At 35.5% G+C, this 23,976-nt stretch overlaps 1 long non-coding RNA gene across 1 annotated transcript in view; it reads left to right on the top strand.

Annotated features, from left to right (window-relative positions):
• The first annotated feature begins 14,939 nt into the window (after positions 1-14,939).
• LOC141491701 (uncharacterized) overlaps positions 14,940-23,976 on the top strand; it is a 107,121-nt gene continuing 98,084 nt past the window's right edge. Inside the window, exons 1-2 of the long non-coding RNA XR_012469714.1 lie at positions 14,940-15,073; positions 15,530-15,674. This is a non-coding gene — a long non-coding RNA (uncharacterized LOC141491701). The remainder of the gene's footprint in view (positions 15,074-15,529; positions 15,675-23,976) is intronic.

The raw sequence follows: 23,976 nt of genomic DNA, 5'->3' as shown, positions 1-23,976 counted from the left end.
TCAAATTTACAAAGGATTTAGAAGACAATGAGAGGAAAGGAAATGGAGGCACCAAATGTAAATGGCTATTTAAGGAGGTTTGTTAATAATGAATATTCCAATGGCCCCAGTGCTTCCAGTGAATTGTATGTAGGGTGGAATGAGAAAAAAGCATAGGAAGGACTGGAGAGTGGTCATGGATGCTGGGTCAGTCAGGTTTCAATCGATGCCAGTAGAGAGAAGGAAAAAGAGAAGAAACGATGTAAGATAAAAAGAAAATGTGTTACTCATGGATCAGAAACTTCTGAGGCTACAGTTGAAAGGCTATAGATTTAGAGTGGGGCACTGGGGGAGTAGGTAGTTGCGAAAGATGGGGCAGACATCTGGGATGGAGAAGAGAAGTTTGTTTTTTGGAGTGGTTCTGTGTCATAGAAGTGGGGAGAATAAGAAAGAGAGTATGTGCTAACATTGGGGAATGAGACCAGGCAAACCTGTTAATAAGTATTCATTAAGTACTCACTAGGAGCCAGGGACTTCCAGTCACTAGGCTTGCATTCCCATTCTGATCAGTGAGAATATCAGCTAGGTCCACTGATTAGGAAGTTTTAAGGTTGGAACCCTCAAAGTTTCAATGTCTTTCAATCATCCATCTTGTAGTGTGTTTTTAGAGGCATCTAGAAGCTAGATTTCTGGCAGGTAGGAATAGCCCAGGTGGCTGGGTGTTGGATCTCTGCTTAACTTGAGCAAGCCTAATGGCATTATGACCTTCTAGCTATGTGGAAATCTAGAAAAGTAGCAGGAAAAGATGAAATCTCATCCACCTTAGATCCAGTCCCAAGTAGGGTCTGACAGTGCTATTGTCCTCAGGGAAAAGACAAAGTTAGTGAGAAAATGGTCTATAGTAATTCCTGAACAACTTCAGAAGCCTATGGAGCAGATTCTTCAGTCAACTTGGAATCGAACCTGATCAAATTCATCTGGAAACCTAGTGAGATGATGAGAGATGATGTTTCCTTTCCTATCTTGTTCTGGTCTAGATTTCCCCTCCAAAGCCAACAGGAGGCAGATGGTTTGACTAACTCCACCTAAAAGCAATCTGGTATTCTCTGTCTGGAAGCACAAGATAGACATGCTAATGGAGAAAGGATTAAGAGTGTGTAACTGGGAAAATGTGTGCTAAAGGGTTTTTCTTTATAAGAATTCTATGTACAACCAACATCATGCTAGAGAAGAATCTTTCTAGATTTTATGCCCCAACAATAACTGCTGGCAGTATAGGAAAATTTGTTCTTAGACGCTGATGTAATCAGAACCAGCCCAGTAAAAATACCCATTGCCCCAGGTATTGGAAGGATGTAGATGTATAATTTCTGTCTCATATAAAAACAAATTCTTTTCCAATAAGAAATAATAAGATTTGCACAGTGAAATTTAGAGTAAGCCAGAGAACCATGGTTCAGATTTCATTTCTGGGGCATGCTCTTCTCTCTGTGAGACTTTGGGCAGGTTTCTTAACTCTCCTGAGTCTGAATGACCTCATCTGTAAAAAGTTAGGTTTGACTAGATGACTTCAAAGATTCCTTCCAGTTCTAAATCTATCATTTTATCATTAATCATTTGACAAGCATTGATTAAATGTTTATTAATTGATAATCAATTAAAGGATTTCTATGTATGAAAAGATCTCAATCAATTTAAATATCACTGATGAAACATTAGGTAAACTATGAGAAAGTTGTATTGGAGGAGTTTTTGGAATAGTTGAGGAAACTTGGTCATGCCCAAGATGTCTTCTACAAAAAATAAAGTAAGTTTAGAAGGAAAGAGATTAGAAGTCAAGTGAGTAGCTGCATGGGATAGGAGATATCTTAGACTTTGGCTTCAACCATCTGGTTCCCATCTTGGCCAGAAGATGACCTTCCAAATATCAGCAGTCTAGAGCACTTGTTATTTTCTGATCAGCATCTTAGCAGTGTCTCTCAGACCAGTTCACAGCAATGTTTGCATTAGGAATCAAAGACAAAAATAATTCAAGAATAGACCAAAAGCAGATTCAATGCTTAATGAGAACTGTTTGAACTGCTCTTCAATCCCACCCTCCAACTTGAAGAAAAAAGGATTTATGGCAACCAATAACTGTGAGTTCTTTCCCATATATAGTTTCTACACTTGAACACACTTTCCCCTCATTATCTGTATGTCCTTGAGGGAGACTGTCACTTTTTTTAAAGAATATTTTTTAAAACTTTAGAATATTTAAGAATATTTTTAGAATATTTTATAGCAAGTATTACTACTATACTACCTTCATGAATACACCTTCAAAAAAAGTTAAGTATGGCTAATTAATTGATAATTCATAATCATAGAAAGCAACACATCAATAGAGACTTAACAAGATATATAGTCTTATAAAACTCTCAGAAGCCTAAAATTACTTTGTGACTACACTATGTGGATGTAACCTTTTAGTAAGAGACAGAATTGATAAACTTGTTGTAGAGGATATATAATATCTTAATGTAGATGTCATATTAAATTAACATCTCATATTGAGTTTGCAGGGGGAAAACCATCAGTAAACAGCTACCTCAGTTTGCTTTGAAATCCCAACCTTTGATGTGTGGGAGTGCTTGAAATATCTTTCATGTCCTGAAGGTCTTCAGTTTCCTCTTCAATTTGATTTTACAGTCCCTTCTAGATTTCCAGCAGTGTCACTTGTACCCATTTATAGTGACCAGTTTTATGCATTTCTATGTTCTTCCAGGATATATGCTTTGGGAGGATAACAGTCCTCTAATATGTTAAATCTGATATAATTGCTTTAGTACCTCTTAATAAGAAAATATAAACCATCACTACTTGTCCTGCAAAATTGATCCATAAAGTGAATATATCTAAAAAAACATGAAACATTCAATGCTCACAGAGAACAAATGGATATTTCAGATTGTGCTCTCTAGGCCAAAGACTGATTATTGTAATAATCTGAGTTAGTCATTTTTCAGTCAGTCTTTTCCTTTTTCTCCGAGGGAAATAATATTATGGAACCATATGGAACCCTAGTAGCTATTGGGAGAGAAATCATCCATTCAATCAAAAAGTTAGTCACTCCTTTTGACTGTTGTTCATTCATTCTACACTTTAATTCAGAAAGACTTAAAGTTGTTCCCTGTTAGTTTTTAACCCCTTTTCATCTTGCTTTTCTATAATCCATCCAAATCTTTGACTACTGAAATCTTCTCTTGCCCTAGGCCCATTTCAGGTGCTCCCTCCTTTATGAAACCGTGATATCTGTCTTAGGGTTTTCTTTTCTTTTCTTTTCTTTTCCCTTTTATTTGTAGGGCAATAGGATTAAGTGACTTGCTCAAGGTCACACAGGTAATTATTAAGTGTCTGAATCTGGATTTGAATTCAGGTCCTCCTCAGTGTTTGATCTACTGCACACCCTAGCTGCCCCTGTCTTAGGGTTTTCTTGATGGATATTGGAGTGGTTTGATATTTCCTTTTCCAGATCATTTTATAGATGGGGAAACTGAGGCAAACAGAGTTGAATGACTTGCCCAGGATCACATAGCTTATGTGTCTGAGGTCAGATTTGAACTCAGAAAGATGAGTTTTCCTGACCCTAGATAGTCATATGTTTTTCTTTAGGTTTTTCTTTGTTTTTGTTTAATCACACAAAGGTTCCTATATTTAAATGATGAAGTCCTCAAATTCATAATAAGTGTAATATTTCATTATATTCATATGACAGAACTTCTTTAGCTACTCTACTATAGTCAATGGGCATCCATTTTATTTTCACTTTTTTGATATTTCAAGCATTGCTGCTATGAATATTTTATTACATATGAAAACTTCCTTTTTTTCATTACCCCTGTGGGGTAAATGAACAGTATTCATAGCATATAAATAAATTTTTCTCACATAATTTCAAATAGTTTGCTAGACTGAATGGTCTATAGTAATTTCAATTGTATATTAGTTTGCCTTGTCTTTCTTCAACCATTCCATTATTGACTGTTTTCAGCTTTTATTATGGATTTCAATTTGATATGCATGAATTGAAAAATCGGCCATTCTAAGTTGCATTTTTCCTATTATTAATAATTTGATATAATTTTTCATACTTTTTTTAGCATTTTCATTTCTTCTTCTGAAAATAATTTATTCCTATCATTTGACCAGTTATCTATTGGGAAATGAAGAATATTTTAATCATATATTTGTGTCAATTTCTGCCATATCTTATGAACATCAAACATTTGTCAAGCTTTTTGGATTTTCAAATTTTTTTATGTGAATATTTCCCTCCAAGTAACAGCTTCTCTTTTTATCTTGGCTACAATGCAAAACCTTTAAAATTTTGCATAATCAGAACTGTTTATTTTATATTTCATACCCTTTCTATTCCTTGCTTGGTTAAAAGTATTTCCCCTAAATATAAATCTGATAGTTAACTCTTACTATTCTATAATCTATAAAGTACTATTCTAGTTTCATATTTTTCATCTATTTGACTTTTACTATGATATAAGATGCTACTCTAAGATAAATTTATTCCAAACTGCTTCCACTTTTTCTACCAGTGGCACATGTTATTTAGATCATTAAACTTAAGGCTTTGATAGTTTGATTATATTTAAGTTTTGTTTGTTTCCTATTTTCCACCAATTTTTGATTTAATGAATGATTTCTTTCCCAATAGGTACTATGGTTCCATAATATTATTTCCTCCTGAGAGTTCAACTCTGCTCTTTTTGTGGAGAGTCCCATATCTGTTGCTTAGTACAAGCTGTTAAACGTTCCTTTTTCACTTTTTTTGTGACATTCTTTTACCCTCTAACCTCCTAAAACAGGTCAAGACTCCCTCTGTCTTTTTAGACCCTTTTCTGTTTTCACACTGATATACCCGTCACATTTTTTAAAGACATACTTCATTCTTCCTGATAACCTGGAGAGAGGATAAGCATTCTTTGAACATCTTTGGACTGTTGTTCATCCATTCTACACTTTAATTCAAAAAGACTTAAAGTTGTTCCCTGTTAGTTTTTAACCCTTTTTCATCTTTTTGCATTTCTAATCCATCCAAATCTTTGATATTGAAATCCTCTCTTGCCCTAGGCCCATTTCAGGTGCTCCCTCCTTCATGAAACCATGATGTCTGTCTTAGGGGTTTCTTTTCTTTTTTCCCTTTTTTACAGAGCAATAGGATTAAGTGACTTGTTCAAGGTCACACAGCTAGGTAATTATTAAGTGTCTGAATCTGAATTTGAATTGAGGTCCTCCTCAGTGTTTGATCTACTGTGCCACCTAGCTGCCCCTGACTTAGGGTTTTCTTGATGAATACTGGAGTGGTTTGACATTTCCTTTTCCAGATCATTTTATAGGTGGGGAAACTGAGGCAAACAGAGTTAAATGATTTGCCCAGGATCACATAGCTAATGTGTCTAAGGCCAGATTTGAACTCAGAAAGATGAGTTTTCCTGACCCTAGATCCAACACACTCTCTATTGAACCACCAATGCTTATTTCCTTGACTTGATGGTCAAATAACCATGGTGCAGTACATTGTCCATAGAAGATGTTTTTTAAATGTTTACTGGAATGGATAGAATAGCAGAGTTCTGATTATTGTCTTTTTGACATGATCTAGTTTCATGGAACCTGAACAGACAGACCATTCTCTATTTAATCCTCAGAAAACGGACAAAAAAAAATTATTCCTCTAATTCATGCAGTTAAAATTAGCACATCAAAGATAAAAGTCCACAACTCTGAAATCTCTGACTCATGCCTTTAGAGCCTCATGATGAGGATTATTTGGAATGGAAGTGAATTGTCTTCTTTTCTGAACCTAAGTAAAAAAGAGGGCACATCTGGAAAAGGTCCTGATCTCATTTAGAACTGTCACTGTGAACAGAGATTCTTCTTTGATGTAGTCTATATTTCCAGGTATGGTAATTATCATCCTATGGGTTAGGAACCAGGTAGAGCCCCCTCCTCCCCTTTCTTTCTCAAGTCTCTTACAAAGCAGAAGTATCTTTCACAGGGCCAAATGCTCTGCAAGGAAACTGCTTTATATTTTGTTAACTAGCTTACCAGAAGATGATTCAGTTCAGAAACATGTGAAAGGTGAAGGAAACTGAGCCTCTCACAGTTTCTTCCTTTTCCCTGCTCCCAGATCTCTGAGTCATCATCTTGTGTGGAAAAGTCTTCATGGTAAGGATTATTCCCTGGATAGTAATGTTATTGGACAAGCTGTTATCTCTCTCTGTCTCTCAGTCTCTCTGTCTCTGTCTGTCTCGGTCTCTGTTTCTGTCTCTGTCTCTGTCTCTCCTCTGTCTCTCTCTGTCTCTCTCTGTCTCTCTCTCTGTCTCTCTCTCTCTCTCTCTCTCACTCCATCTGTCTGTCTCTATCTCTCTTTCTGCGTGTTTGTGTTATAGTCTATCTTCTTTGCTGAACTCTAACTAGGGCATTTTTATCACTGTAATCCCTGAAGCTTGGGAAAACTGTGCCAGGAAGTTGGAAACTATTTGTGGAAATACCATTTCTTTCAAAGAAAAGGGCTTTGAGGGTTTCTCTTCATGAATTTTATACTAATATTCTTCAGAGTGAGTATCAGTATGGAGGATGCTGATCTTGGAGTCAGGAAAACTAGTATTCAAACACTACCTATACATACTAATTGTGTGCTTATAAGCCGGCCATTTATTCAGTCTTCTAAGTGATCCAGGGGACTCTCTAGCATCATATAGTAGAAACAATCTTCCTCTCTGTATCCATAGAGGGAATTTCTGTGCCAGGAATTCCCTTCCTTAGATTCAGACCATCAATAATGATAAAACCATGGCAAAACAAGTTGACATTTAAAGAATTTTACTTAGCATAGCTTTATGAAGAAAACTAATATAATGCAATAATCCCTGAAAAGACTTATAATCATTTAGTGCTTTAATTTTGCAAAGTTCTTTATAAGTCATGTTTCATTCTCAGCCCTGTGATGTTAGTATTATCATTTTACAGATGAGGAATATGAGGTTTGGAGAGGTGTGGACACTCAGCAAGTGAGGAGAGGTGTGGACACTCAGCAAGTGAGGAAAGATTTGAATTCATGTCTTTCGGAGTTCAAGTTCAACTCTCTATCCAATGTGTCACTTTGATTAACAAATATAAGATATATTAAATAAATAGTTAATAAATATACTATCCTTTGCGTGTGATTTTTTGTTGTTGTTGGTTTCTTTTTTTTGCTAAGGAAGATAAGTATAAGAAATTATGTTAATATATCCTGGACCTGTTCAGAAAATGAAAACTTGGCCAATAAGAATGCTAAGCTGCCTCCATGACAATCAAAAAATAATGGATTTTTAAAGAAAATTATTAGAAAAATGGTTTAGCAATGAGCAATCTTGGTCCTCAAAAACAAGTGATGAAACAAATTTATTTTCTCTTGAGAGAGAGATGGAAGAAGTTAGGGTTATAGATTGTTGCATATGCTGTCATTTTTGGTCTGTTTGCTCAGTTGTTTTTTCTGTGATTGGAGAATTCTATACAGAACAGGGCAGATCAAGAAGTGAGTCTAGTTTAAAAAATATGTAGCAGCTATAAAACTTAAAAGCAAGTTTTTGTTTTTCTTTTCTCATTCCTCTCTCCTCTCTCCTCCAGGGCTCAGGATATACTTATTGTAACTTGGATATGCTCAGTCTTAGAAGTTAAAGATACTGATTTGATTTTTTTAAGTCAGCATAATATCTTCTTGTTTCATTCTTCATTCTTGAAGAAGACCATGACATCAGAGAAGTGATGCCATGACATGCAAGTGAATTGGATTTGAGTGAGGGGATACTGTGATAAGTTACCAGCCTTATTTTTTCCTCCAAAGCCATGTGGGTACAGTTCTGAATGACTAGGAGATGTTTCTGGATATGAGGCAATCAGGGTTCAATGACTTGATCAAGGTCATTTAGCTAATCTGAGGTCATATTTGAATTCAGATGAATATCATATACAAAGAATACAAACAGTAAACAATCTGGTTTTCAGGGCTGGTCCTCTATCCAATTCGCCCCCCCCCCCCCGCAGTTGTCCCCAAAACTAGTTGAGATGTATTATGATATTTTACTATATACATTATTAATAAAGCAGTATCATGTCTCCATAATTGCCATATTCAGTGCAGAAAAGTTAGAGCTTTCTCCTTTTACTTGGAATTTGTTTTAAATCTACAGTGAGATGAAGCTCAGTTTCTCTCAAGCTCTTTTTAACATAGAAGGCATTTTTGATTGACCCCTGAAGTACTTTTGAGTCTAGGTCCTGGCTTCTCCATAATCATAAGCCATATTAGTAACATACCTCTAGAGTTCTGCCTCATTTTCACCCTGTTCCCATTACACATTTAAAATAAAATTATTATTTTTTTAGAGTTTTTTTTTTGGCAAGGCAAATGGGGTTAAGTGGCTTGGCCAAGGCCTTACAGCTAGGTAATTATTGTGTCTGAGGCCGGACTTGAACTCAGGTACTCCTGGCTCCAGGGCCGGTGCTCTATCCACTGCGCCACCTAGCCACCCTATAAAATCAAATTATTAATGATAAAATGATGATTATGTATGCCTCTGACATCTGATAGCAATGATTTTCATTCATATTTCCTTTCAGCAAACTTGACCAGAACTGCAGTGATTAGTGGGTACAGTTCTGAATGACTAGGAGATGGCTCTGGATATGAGGCAATCAGGGTTCAGTGACTTGCTCAAGGTCATTTAGTTAATCTGAGGTCATATTTGAATTAAGATGAATATCATATTCAAAGAATATAAACAGTAAGCAATCTGATAACTAGTAAACAAGGAGAGAAGGTACAATGAGTAGATATAGCCTGGTGATTGGCATGAGAAAAAGTGCAAGATTTTTCAGTAGGGTGGAGTGTCTATTTAAGACACAAAAATGTTTTTACGATGTTTTCTTTTTCACACACATTATAGTCAAATCTCCAACTTTCTCCCCACCCCCAACAAAAATGCTGTGAAATTTGGAAGTGCCATTTTTTGGCTTTTAAAATATCTATTTTTCTTCATATGTTCAAAACATTACATTTGTAAATTGTGGGAAAAAAGTCATCCCCAAATGCATTTCTTAGAGAATGACTTGCGTATAAAATATTAGAATTTCTTTTAGGGAGTAAAATAATTTTGTATTTTATTTGGATGTAAGTTTTTACCAGTAGTAAAATTATCTACTAACAATAGTAGATAATTTTGAATAAATAATATCATCTATTTCATCATTTGAACCTTCTAAATTTAAATGATGTTTTGTCATCACACAAAAAGCTTAGACCCAACACTAAAAATAAAATAAAGCAAAACAAGCAAAAACTAACTCTTTCATTCAAAATTTGCATTTAATTCTCCAAAGATAACCCCTTAAATATGATTTCACATATATATATATATATATTCATATGTTGATAATTCATCTCCCCCAAGACATTTTTGGACAACAGAGAGATCCATAAATTGTCTCTGAATGACACAGAACATTCTTCAAATTGCTTGGAAGGACATAATCACACACATACCAGAAAACAGGCATGGAGGTATCATTAAAAATGATAGTACTGGCAGAAAAGCATGGTCTGACATAGTCTCTGAGTTTTAAGGTATTAGGTACTGAGGTCCTCATATTTGATCAAAAGAGCTGCTCCCAACAGACCTCTTTGTGTTGTTCCTTGATCTCCTTCCATACTAACAGACAGTTGGTATTAAGGAGGTTAACAGATATCCTTAACCTTAAAAACCAGATTTCTTACTGTCTGTATTCATTTGAATATATTGGTTATTATAAAGTTATATTTATACTGAACCTTTTATTTAAAATAATGACAAGAATGTTGACTACCTTTTCCTAAATCAACATCCATCATCTGTGGAATGTATTCTCTCCTCATCTCATCCCCATCTTAGCTTCCTTCATATTTCAAGTTGTGCCTCTTCCTGTTCCCCCTGGTTATAAGCATCACTTCTAAAATCAGAAATCAAAACTCAGATATATTTTAAAAAGTGACTAAGTCAGAGATTATATCGAGAAGTTGAGCAGCAAGATCATGGACAGAGTAGATCTCACCTCTTCCCTCTTGGCCTCCCCCCACCCGCCAGTTCTAATTGTACCGCCCTCAGTTTACCTATGTCTTAGTCTTCTCTCTGGCAGCAATCATTATGGGGTAAAGTAATATATATTACCTGATACTTATATAACACTTTGAGATTTGTAATACAATTTATATAAATTATCTCATTTGATCAGGAATTACTATTGTGATTATACAGATAAGGCAACTAAAACTCTGAAAGACCAATTAATTTGACCATGGTCACATTACAAGGGATTCAAAATGTAGTTTCTCCTGATCCCAAATATGGTTCCCTTTTCATGATGCTTTGGTTATAGACTATTTTTATATTGTGTCCACAGCTTATATCTATATATCTATATCCATAAAGTGCTTTATTATGCTAAATTCATTTAGTCTTTACATCAACCCTTTCAGATGGTACAATTATTAGGTATGCATGATTATTAACTCCAGTTTTACAAATGAAGAATTGGAAGTTGAATTTTTTTCATGGAAAGGGAGAGGATGGTAGATAACATTGAAGCAGACGAGGAAGTACAAGACAATTTGAGTAAGGAGAGATGACTTCCAGTCAAGGGAATGAGTAATGCCTTCCTAAGAGGTGGCATGAATTGAGACTTGAAGGTCATCATCTGGCCAATGTTAGATTCTGGATAAAATCAAGATCGGTAGATTACTAACTCAGCACTCTAATCACTACGCCTTAATTACTCTCAATATAGTATGGAATAGGGCACAGGTGACACAGTCAATAAATCTAGTCTCAGATACTTGACACCTACTACTTGGGTAACCCTGGGCCAGTCAATTTGCCACATCACCTCACAAAATACCCAAACCTTACTATAGAATATAGTAATAATATTAACTCACATTGCCAAATTTCATGGAATCATTTTATTATAATCTCATAAGATGATGACAAAGGAACTAAACAAGATACAAAAAATGATTTAAAAATCAGACAGTTTATTTCACTTTGAGCAGATACCAAAGAATAAAATAAAATAAGAACTGTTCTAGTTCTGCACTGATCCCTGTGTAGACAAGTCCAAGTGGTTAGATAATTACTTTTCTAAGTATAGTGGCAGAGCACAATAAATTCTAGAAATTAACTTATATTTATTGTTTGGAACCCACATGGAAAGTAAGAAGATCTGGTGAGTCAAGGAGTGTAATTGTTCCACAATTATAGTGATATGAATGACAGCTATTTATAATTTGTCATTTCTAATAGAAATCTAAAGCTTATCCTGTTAAATCTTAGGCTAAATACAAGGAAAATAACTTGCTATTCTTGAGACAAAATACATTCTGTTTGTGTGACTAGACAGTGATTTCAAAGGAATTTGTATCCAAATCTACTTTTAGTAACATCACATTATTATAAAGTATTATACTGTTTATTCGCTTACTTGCTCATCACAGAAAACAGAATCCAAGAAAATGTACCATGTACTCCAATTTCTGAATTCTTTCCCTCCTATTTTCTCTTTGAGGAGGTAAGAAAAAACATTACTCATTATAAATAAATAGAATCAGACAAAACAAATTCCCACATTAGTCATGATATAAATTTGTATACATATGTATGTATGTGTGTGTACACACACATTCTTCAATCTGCACTCTGAAACCTTCACCTCTCTAATTGGAGGTGATAATATGCTTCTTTATGACTCCTCTGGAAGCATGGTTTGTCTTTGTCTTGAACAGAGTTCTTAAGTTTTCAACATTTTTTGTCTTTATGGTATCATTGTTATTATACAAATTGTTCTCTTGATTCTATTCATTTCATTTTGTGTCACTTTATGCTTTCCCATATTTCTCTGAAACTTCCCCTTTCAACATTTCTTATAGCAAAATAGTATTATATTTTATTTATATATTTAAAATTATATATATAAATATATAAAATATCATAAGTTGTTCTCTAATTTCCCATTGTTGGGCACCCCTTCAGTTGCCATAATAAAATGAACTCCTATAAACATTTTTGTATATATGATCCAAGTTATTAATATAGTAACTAATAGTTATTATTAATCAATATTATTAACATATTTCATTTTTATCTTATAGCATGCCAGAGCATTGAATATGCAATCTGAGGATCCACTGATGTTTTTATGGAGTTTGTTGATATCCTCCATTATGTAATATGATGTATTCAAATCATAGGATATTACAACTAGAAGGAACCATAGAGATTTAGCTCAACCATTTCATTTTATAGATAAAGAAACTGAGAGAGAGAGGGAAAGAGGTCATAAAGCTAGGTGGATGGCAATTAGGACCAAAACACACCTTTCCCCAAAAGAAATTCCTTCACCCACCTTCTACACTACGAGAAATCTTCACAATTAGCAATTGGATTAATGTTTTTATGTATCCAGAAGTCTGTTGTTAAAATATAAATATCAGTCACGTGTGGTGATATAGATACCAATTACTGAGATCTCTTGAACTTGGGATTTCTGGGCTAAAACTGAAGTTCCAAATGAACTTCCTTCAGAACATCCAGATGAAGTTCCTTCAGCATAAATATTGTGATAGTTGGAAACAGGGAGTTGCCATGTTGTCTAAGGAGGGGAAAACCAGCTCAGGCCAGAAAAGCCAGCAAGTCTGAAGTCTATACCATAGAGTATAGACAAAGATATATAATATTAAATATTTGTACATTCATTTATTCCACCTTTGTAGAGTAAAGATAAGCAAAGGGCAATCAGGTCTCTGAGTCTATAGAGTTTTGCAACATTCTGTAGAAGACTAAAAAGGTTGAAAAGGGTTGTCCCCTATCTTTTTTGCCTCTTCTTAAAAAAGATTGGCTATTTTATTTTTACTGCATTTTTTTTTCTGGAATTAATGGAATCACCCTGTTAATGGTGGGGTTGGGCCTTTGAGTAACACTTGTTCTTTAACACAGATAATTGCTCATTATCAGACACTGATATTTCATTTAGTTTACCTAATCATCAGTTTACCTTTTGTTGAAGTAATGAAAATAATACTCAATAAATTTTATTTATTCAATGTTTTAATACCTATTAAAATATCTACATTTTAAATCTAATGCAGTAATCTTGTGGGGGACTTAATCTATATTTCATTGACAATAGAGAACTCTGTCTACCAATTTATACTGTCACTTATTCTACATTTTATATTCTTGGAGAGTTGTGTAGAAGCACTGAGACCTAAGAAACCTTCTCAGGATCACACAGCCAGAATATAAAAGAGGCAAAACTTGTACTCAAATCTTCTAGTTTTAAGGCTGCCTTATTATTCACTATCAAGGGTTTTTACCTGGGAGTCTGTTAACTTTAAAAATTAATAATTGTATTTCAATATAGTTGATTTGAATTCATGAATTGATTTCATTAATCCCATGAACTTAATTTTATATACTTAAACCATTCTTCTGAAAAAGGAGTTTATAGGTTTCACTAGACTGACAAAGGATCCAGGCTACAAAAAAAAGATAACCCTTGACTATTCCATGATTCCTCTCTTTAAATCTTTACCAGCAGGGGTATCCCATTGCTATACAAACTAAAGTCTGCTTTTGAAATCCAAAGTAAGTAGTCATATTCAGGGCATAGACAAATATAATACTGAATATTTGTACATTCATTTATTCTAGTTTAGTAGAGTAATAAGCATAGGACTATAATGGGGATTTCTTAGTAGTTAGGTCCGTGAGCTATAGAATTTCAAAACTTTCTGTAGAAAAATTGATATGATTGCCACCCCATCTTTTTTGTTTCATCTAAAAAGGACTGAATATTTTATTTTACTGAAATTAATGGAGTCACCCAGACCTCACCATGTTGTAACCTTCATAGAAGCACCCCGGGAGAATGATGAGGGATTTGACTATAGAGTTGTTGAACATTAAAGAGAAAAGCATAACACACCAGGTTACATGTTGACCAGTTTAGCAATTTTTCATAGTGATTTATATTCCCCTTGGAAGCAATTGATGGTATTTTCCCTTTGAATTGTTCTTGAGAAAAGACAAATGGATCATTAAGTCAATTAGCAACTTATTAAAGCACCTATGATGCATCTGACACCGCTCATAAAGAAAAAGTTTAAAAAATCCTTTCCTCAAGAAGTTTACATTATAATGGAACAGAAAACTTGCATGTATATGTGTATACATATATGAATAATATAATTTGAGCAAATAGTATTTCCTGAAATTGATGCTGACAGCATAATCCTCTCAAATTTCTGCTTACAAACTTTTATATATTCTATTACCAGAAACCATATGCAATGATGTAAAGCTATCCGTCTAGTTAAATAATACACAGTTAGATTCTGTGCAGTGTTGGCTATGTGTCTTGACAGCCCATTAAATAGGAGATTTAAAAGGAACCAATAGGTCAAGTATTCTCATCACAAAAACAGATAAAATATCTTTCTTTTTTCCAATACACCAGAACACCTTAGTCCTGGTGAGAAGGGAGAGATTCTTAATCTCCGGTTAAGAACTTCTGAATTCAATGATCGAAAATTTTAGCTCACAGTTCAAATACATATGCTCCTGAAGTACCAGCCTTAATGATTTTTGAAAAATTCCAATTTTTAGTATATAGGAGTTGAGAACCAACCTAAAGAGTACTGATGAGGTGCATGGTAGATAAGAGCAGGATCCTTACATTTGGTAAACAAAGCATGAAGTGTTTGATCAAAAAAAAATGAACCAGTCATAAATCAAGTGTAAGGGATAGGCTATTTACATGTTCCATTGTGATGTCCAGAGGGAGGTCCCTAAAACATAGGGTGAGCCATCCTCCACACCCTTCTCTGACAAACTTGAGGGAGAACATGGATAGGAGCCATGAGTAAGACGGCAGAAGTCGGTGGGTTATGATCCATGCCAATGGAGGGCATAATAATAACAGTAACAACAACAATACTAATAACATAACTCCTATTATATTCAAGGTACTATGACTATCATCTCATCTGATCCTTAACAAGCCTAGGAGGTAGTTGCTGTCAACATTCTCATTTCATAAAGGGAAGGTTAAGTCACTTTCTTAGGATCACCCAGCCAGTGAGTATCTGATGTATAATCAGAATTGAGGTCTCCAAGTCTAGTATTCCACTGTGTTGCTTATGTAGGGCAAAAATGTACCTATGAGAAGTAACATCTCAGGGTTGAAATCTTGGAAATGTATTCTTAACTTTGGAAAGACGGCTCTTTAGTGTATTCCCTTCTAATGCAGTCATATACAAAGGGTAATTAAACTTGATCTTTTATATACCTGTGATTGTGTGATGGGACAGATGACAACTGCAAAAAATATTTTTCTTCTTCCTTCCCTGTTGATCGCTATCATCAAACACTAATAGCAACTAAGAAATGCCCTTTCTCTTCCTGACTATTATTTTTTCCAGTTGCATCTCTCCAACTCCCCTTGAACTGCCTTTTTTGTGGATTCCTGTTTTTTTGATTCTTTCCTATTTGGCCAAAGAACTCTCTGCATGATGAGTTGTTGTGGGAGTCTGTTCTAATCATCAGGAGTGACGATCTCTTGGAAAAGTGAGTATATTTTCTGCTCCTCCATTTGAATAACTGTCACAGAATTTCTTAATATGAGACCCCTGGTGTCAGGACTGCTGTTGAAGAGGAAGCTGCATGGTGTTGCTTCTTCTTTCTATCCTTCACATAATGATATGATGGGGTGAATGGAGAAGAAGTTCACATTTGATACCATGCTGAATATCCTGTGGGTACCACTGATCCCAGTATGAATCAAAACTTTTTTTCCTTTTGCAAATTAAAAGTGCAGCCTTAAAAAAGTGGTTAAAACCTTAAAGTGTTGGCGCTTCAGTATTTGCTTTCCCTCCTGCTGTGAAAGACCAAACACTGTAGGCCAGCTGCTATTTCCTCTCTAATGTTGAAGATCCCAATCTCACGTAACAGTTGCTGTGGTTTCCTTTGGTTGTGCCTCTGGTCCAATTGCACATTTTTGGCTCTGATTTTCCTGAGAACTATTTTTGAAGACAATCTTTATCCAGAGCAGGTTGTAAGTGTGATAAGAGTAATCCAAGAAGTCATTTCTACTAAAACGTTACCCTATTATGCCATTTATTTTCCCTGGGCAAGTTATGAAATATTAAAAAAAGTGAAATAAGTATGGGATCATATATTTAGAGTTGAAAAGGATCTGAGTTTAACCACCCTCATTTTATAGTTGAGGAAACTGAGGTCTAGGGAAATTAAAAGAGCAGGCTGAGGTTCTCCTTTAAATGTCACAGACAAGCTTTGAACTCAAGGCTACTGATCCCAAATCCAACCCTCTGTTTACTGCCCCTTACTGTTTCTCTGTACTGTTTACTGACCCGAACTGATGGCTGATAAGGTGACCTTGATAAGAACAATTTTCTCAGGACAGAGATTCAGGAAAATATCTTGAAATGCCCTTCTCCTTGCTTGGCTAAGTAACATGTGTAGTTTTACATAGATTCACTTAGTAGACATTGACTGAGAGCACACATTTCTGATAATGTATTTTGTCTAATGGACCACTGAAGGTCTTTCCAAGAGGTTAACAGCTATTTGTTAAGGGCAATGATGTTAATATGTGATATTGTTTGGATGAGGTTAGGAGGACCATCAATAGCACAAACCAGAATGTGGGGGTTAAGAGCGTGTTATCTGAAAAATCAAATGGATTTTTCAATCTGCATGGAAAAAAGAAATTAACAAAGAAAAAATATTAAAGGTGAGGTGTATTAAGCAAAGAGAAGAGTTAGACTGTCATAGCTTTCAAGAAGTTTATCTTCTAATTGGAGAAGTCAAAGCGTAAAAGGAAAATTATTTAGATACAAAGGTCCACTGAACCTAAGGGAGTAGGAGTGATGGTCATATGAAAAGGTCTAGGAGTCTTTAGGATACCTCGGTAGATGAGATGATAGTGTTGAGGCCAATGGGGCAGGGCAAATGGCAAGGCCCAGAAGTCCTTCAGACACAGTATGGGGGAAGATGGTAAGGTCTGGTGGTTCTCCAGTCCACTGGAAGAAACACAAATGGTGATTCCCATTCATCCAAGCCCCATGAGCAGAGATAAAACATGGAAGAAACATACAGGAGATTTGTTGCCCCCCACCCCATTTTTAGGGTATCTAGATAGTATAGAGGAGAGAGTACTAGGTCTGGAGTCAGAAAGACCTGAATTCAAATATGACTTCATATATTATTAGCCACGTAAACCTGGACAAATTAATTACCCTCTTTTTGCCTCAATTTCCACAAGTGTAAAATGGGATAATAATGGCCCTTTTTGAAAGGACAAAACATCACCTCTCAGGGTTGTTAGGAGGGTCAAATGAGATGATATTTGATTTTGTGGGGTTTTTTGCAAGGCAGTAGGGTTAAGTGACTTGCCCAAGGTCACACAGCTAGGTAATTATTAAGTGTCTGAGGCCGGATTTGAACTTAGGTACTCTTGACTCCAGGGCCGGTGCTCTATCCAGTGCTCCACCTAGCGGCCCCCAAATATAATATTTGGAAAGAGATTAGGAATACAGAGGGTGTTTATTCCATTCTCTCTTTTTTTGTAGCTCAATTAGCCTACTCCATTGGGGCTAGTTGAAAAGAAACTCGTCATTAACCCTTGGAAGAGTCTTCCAGTTTGCCATGTCCCTCAAAGATTCTAGGCTTTAAAGTTTTGAAGTCCCTCTTAATACAATCTAGGAAGAATGTTGCAGTAACATTTCATAAGGGCAATTAATCTGACCCTGAATTTTTAGAAATCCTAGATAAATATTTTTCTGCCCACAGTCACTTCAAATGAACAAAACAGCCACAAACAGCTTTCAAAGGTGGAACTTTAGTATCAGGAACTTCCTGGAAAATCAACTTCTTGGTTTGAAGAAAAATTAATTGCAGTTGACCCCAGTTTGATACAAAACTTGTGTTTTGACTGACTCTGGTATTAAAGAAAATGAAAAAAAGAATTATAAAAAAGATGTTATTCATCAATTTGGATCCTTGGTTTCTTTATGATCCAGCTCAAGTCCCCCAAGAGGCCTTCTCTTATTGTTCCCCAATTGTAAGTGCTCTTTTCCTCACAGATTACTTCATTTTGTATATATATTTTTGATCAGTCATTTGTGTATCCTTTTATGAATTTGCTTATTTATATACTTGTTATTTCCCCTCCCTGAATAATTCCTCCCTCTCATTTTTGTCTTTGTGTCTTATGATGCTTGGTACAAAATAGAAACTTATAAAATTGAATCTAATAATATGCAATAGGATTTAATAATTTAGTCTAATATAAAATTGGACTCAATGAATTTAGTGTCTCACAGAGAAATGAGATGTGAGGTTGAACAGAAGAGTAGACTTCTTTTCCCTTTCCTATAGCTTAATTTTCAGAAAAAATTCCATGGAAGGTGAAGTATTTTTTTTTGAGATACTGATCCATTCCCTCATCTTTTAAAGGCACTAATCCTTTTTTTTTTTTTTTTGCTTCAGATCTCTCACAAAAGGAGGCAACATTTTGCCCAGCTGTTTCATTCTCTTTGCTTGAATAACCATTCTCATCTAGTTCTCTAGCTTCATACTCTGCTTATGATCTAGCTTTGGGTAAACCAACTTTGACAGCTTGCTTCCTCTTTGCCTAGTCATGCCGTGGGATGTCTTTATCCTCTCTAGGTACCTCTTGCCAGGTTTGACACCTGATTGTGAGGCCAAGATGAACAACCACAAAGTCTCTAATCCAACAGTGAACCCTGTCCACACTTTAGAATTTAAGAATAAAAAAGGAATTATTTATAGCAGATGCCAGTATGGTCCGTAGAATTTCCAGAGAAAGGATTTTCTTACCGATCCTGTCTCTTTTTTTAAACAATATTTTATTTTTCTTCAATTAAAGCTTAAGAGAGTTTTTAACATTCATTTAAAAATTATTTGAATTCCAAAATTTTTTCCTTTCCATTTTTCCCTCTCCCTTCCCTGAGATAATGAGCAATTTAATTTAGGTTAAATATGTTCAATCATGTAAAACTTATTACCATATTAGTCAGATTGTAAAAGCAGACAGATCCAAAAGGAAAAAAAAAACACAAAAAAGTAAAGTGAAAAAGAGCATGCTTCAATCTGAATTCATATTCTATCAGTTCTTTCTCTGGAGGTGGATAACAATTATCATCATGGGTCCTTTAGAATTGTCTTGTATCATTTTATTGTTGATAATAGCTAAGTCATTCACAATTGCTCATTGAACAGTATTGCTGTTATTATGAATAATGTTCTCCTGGTTCTGCTCACTTCACTTTTCATCAGTTTGTGCAAGTCTAGATTTTTTCTGTAATCAGCCTATTCATCATTTCTTATGATATAGTAATATTCCATTATAATCACATACCACAACTTGTTCATCCATTCCCCAATTGATGAGTATTCTCTAAATTTCTAATTCTTTGTCATCCCAAAAGAACTCATTTTCCCTTTTTTTGGGATACAGACCTAATAGAGATTTATAGCCCAGTTTTCTAGACCATTGAGCATAGTTCTGAATTGCTCTACAGATAGGTTAGATCAGTTCACAACTCTATCAACAATGCATTAATGTCTCAGTTTTCCCATTATTCTTCCAACAAATATCATTTTTCTTTTATGTCAAATTGACCAATCTGTTAGGTGTGAGGTAATACCTCAGAGTTGCTTTAATTTGTCCATGAGAATCATCTAATGCTATGTTTTGGAATAATTTTAGTGTTGTACAATTCTAGGGAAGTTTGGAAAACTAATATGGGTTAACAAGGAAAAACATTTTAAGGTCTTGAATGAATCTGACCCTTCTAGTTAGTGATGGATCCAAAATATTCTATCTACAATAAAAGTCTTACCATATTAGTTTCATCCTAAAAGTCCTTCATTAGTTCCCTTTGTGAGAGGGACAAAATATAAACAACTCAGATGAACATGGAAAGCCCTTTATCAACTGGATCCATTTTCTTTTTCAAGGCTCATTTCACCTTGTTTCCCTTCATATATTTTACAACCTAGTTAAACTTGGTCTCAGAATTCTACCATTCATCCTCCATATTTGAAATATGTTCCTAACTCTTTTCCATGTCTGAGAATCCCTAGCTTCCTCAAAGTTCAGCTCATGTACTACCTCCTAGGCTTTTCTTGATCCCTAGTTGTTAATGCCCATTCTTCCCTCCTCAAATTATCATGTATGTACTTATCTTTTTATATGTTGCATCCCTCCAGGAGAATATAAACCTCATGAAGGAAGCGATTATTATTTTGTCTTTTTAAGATCAGTATATTGCACATAGAAGATGCTTAATTATAACTTGTTAGATTGGATTCAGGTCCCCAGTATGGAAATGCATTATTTTTAAATGAGGATACTCTATTTTTTTTGTTTTTCTTTTATTCTCTAAGAGGACCCATGACATCAAGGAGGTGATGCCATGACATGCAAGTGAATTCGATTTAAAGTGAAATAAATGCTGATATTTTAACTACTAGATGATTCAGTAGATAGAACGCTATCCTCAGGGTCAGCATAACCTGCTTCAGTGTAAATAACTGTATGAACTTGGAAAAGTCACTTCAACTACTTTGTACCTCAGCTTCTTCATCTGAAAAATTGGTTGATCGGTGGTTTTTAAGATCCATCACTTACTATTTGATCCTACAAACCTTCTTTCTATAAATTAATATTACGGTAAGATTGACGTTTCTTTTTTTTAAGTTTTTAAGCTGTCTCTGAACTATACTTGTATGTAAGAATTCATTAAAATATAAAGACTTTTTCCTATGGAAAAAGAGATCAATTTTTAGCAAAGCTCAGTGCTATTATAAGGCAGAACAGGATAGAAGACGTATTCAATGGCTGAGGGTAAGGGGGAAGAGTCTTCGGAGGTCAGCAAAGCAGGTAAATGAAAAAGGGAAACTGAACTGGATTCACCCTCTGTAAAAACCACTCTGGCTGGAAATTCACTGCTTATGTGGAAGAACAAGGTGTTGTTTGACTTCACTTGGCCAGACCCCAGCATCTTCAGGAGCACCAAATCGAAGTGGCTTGATTATTTACTCATTTGAGACACCCCCTTTCATGACTTAAATTGAATAAACCCCAGAACAGAATGAGTCAACATTTTGCCTACCACAGCTACCTGACTGTGGCATGCCTAGTTGAGACTGACAAAAATAAACAAATGCACCAAATGAGGAACATAATCCCAGGGACCATATTAGTAAACCATTTGTACAGATGATGTTTGTCTGGAAAACAGGTGAGAACAGGATGATTGGTCCTCTTCTATAGGGGGAACAGTTGTCTCAGTAAGATGTACCAGCTAGGAATACATTGATTAATTAATGGTGCGTTGTTTATATCCAATATCCATTTATTTCCTTGCAATTTTTCCCTTTGGCATTGCTTGCTTCAGGTAAAGATCGGCATGTTTGTCCCCGGGTTCTTCTGAGTTCACAGAATCCAAATTTGAGACCTGGAAGGGACCTCAGAGTCATATAATTCTATTTCCTCATTTTTCAAAGGAGAAAATCATAGCTAGGGAGAAGTACTCTTAAGGTTACCATGGTAGTAAGGAGTTCATAAGTGTTAAGTGAGCTCTGACTGGCAAGTAAAACTTTCTTCCCTTCAGGCAATTATTTTCTATTACGTTTCTATAAATCTGGAGAAATTTCTATTGATGATAGGCTATATTTCTGTATGATGTATTTTATAAAGTACTGGAGATATAGTGACAAAAGGGAAACAGCTCTTGCCCTCAAGGAGCTTATATTCTGTTAGAAAAGGACAAGCATATGAATAAATAAATGGAAGAAGGCTTCATAAATGTTGCCCACTGATTAAAAATGCATAAAAATCAAGTCCACAAGAGAGACAGAACTCTAACAACTGTTGGTGTGTGCGGGGGTTGGGTTTATGGTTCCATGGAAAAGGAACAATACCTATCTCTATCAAGATCTTTCAAATCTTAATGAATCATTTGTAAAACATTCATTTACAATGATTTTAACAGTCAAGAAATTTCCTAAGTGAAACCTTATCAAGCAAGAATTTTTGGAATGTTACCCAGGTTCCCAACTCCAGAGTCTGACTTGATTTTTCTTTCTCCTTTACCTCTCATAACCAAGTGGTTGTCAAGTCTCTTTGTTTCTCCCTTTATAGCACCTTTTGCATCTGTCTCCTTTCCACTGATATATCCCCTCTCCCTTCCCCACCACCTCCCAAATGAGTTCTTTATCATAACTTGTCTGGAGCCTAGACTGATCATTCTCCACCTCTCTCCAGACCAACCCATCCCCCACAGAGCTACAAAAATTATTTATCTAAGCTTCAGGCTGTCCATGTGGCTTTCCTATCAGTAAACTCTAGTTACTCCCTGTTACCTCTAGGATCAAATATAAATTCCACTTCGTGGCATATGAAGCCCTTTCCAATGCCCCAAAACTATTTGTCCAACATTATTACAAAGGATTATTTGCCATATGCACTTTTTGGTAGAGCCAAATTGGTCTTCTTCATTTTCATACACAACATTTCATTTCCCATTTTCATGCCTTTTTTTTGCTCTCTATTCCCTTCTTAGAACCTACAGTTTCCTTTAAGCATCACTCAAGCATTCTTTTTTTACAAGAAACCTTTTCTGATCCTCCTCTCTCCTCCCCAGTTGCCAGTTCTCTCTGAAAATGACCTTGTATTCATTTTACTTATGCATTTTATATGCACTCTTTGTCTTCCCTTTCTAGGTGCTTTCACTTCTTTTTGCTTATCCCCAGCACACTGCACAGTTTCTAGAATATAATGGATGCTAAAGAAATTCTTGCTAGTTGATAATATCATTTGCTAAAATTTAAAAAGTTAAAAAAAGACTTTTATTTGGTTTTAACCTGTCAAAATTTGAAGCAAATGTTTTCCCTATTGTATCATTCTTTCCTCTTTTATGATGTCCACCTCTAGTTTTCCATTTGAAAACAGAAAAAAAAAATCCATGCAAGTAAGATCTGGTAGTAAAAGGGCCTAGGAGAGAGTCTAGAGAAGAAGCAAGACTAGTCTTTCCCTTAGCGTTTTCTTCCTTTAGGCAGGGAAAGGAACCCCATTTATTCCTTAAAAGCAGGACTATGATAAGATGCATCTTCTTCATTTCCCTCAAGGCAAACAATAGCTTCTCTAAGGTCTAGAGTCTGAAAGATATCATTTAGAGTCTTGACCAACAGGAAGGCACATTCCCAGCATGTTACTCATGTCCTGTCCTGTTACCCTGAAGCCTGAATTGGCTTTGACATTCTACACGTCTGCCTAGCAGCAACATCTGGGACTCCAAACCAAAGATGGAAATGAAACTCTCCTTCACAAAGCATGAAGCAATGAAATGAAAATGAAAAGTCATGACCCCCCCACCCCCACCCCTGCAAGAATACTCCACATCCAGGACTGTTTACCTCCTTGACAAAATCATGGGCTTTGAAGTATCTGAGGATACCATCATCAGTCACTGAAGACTACCCCACTCTGCTGGCATAGTGGCCCTCAGTGGTAGTTGTTAAATTCATCTCCTGATTCATTAGGGATCTGACTCAGAGTACAAGTCTCAGAAAAAAGACAAAAAACAGGAGGCAGCTAGGTAGCACAGTGGGTAGGGCACTGGCCCTAGAGTTAGGAAGATCTGAGTTCAAACCCGGCCTCAGACACTTAATAATTACCTAGCTGCGTGACCTTGGGCAAGTCACTTAAAACAGAAAAGAAAAATGTCATGGATAAAATTTTTTAAAAAGGAAAAATTTCCCCCACCCAATGTACCAGGTATCATATTACTTTATTATCAAAGTAAAAGTTCTTGCTTGA

Source organism: Macrotis lagotis, chromosome 6 (genome assembly GCF_037893015.1).
Source record: "Macrotis lagotis isolate mMagLag1 chromosome 6, bilby.v1.9.chrom.fasta, whole genome shotgun sequence".
Lineage (NCBI taxonomy): Eukaryota > Metazoa > Chordata > Mammalia > Peramelemorphia > Peramelidae > Macrotis > Macrotis lagotis.
Note: the sequence above shows the minus strand (reverse complement) of the source record. Positions and strands in the feature narration are given on the sequence as shown.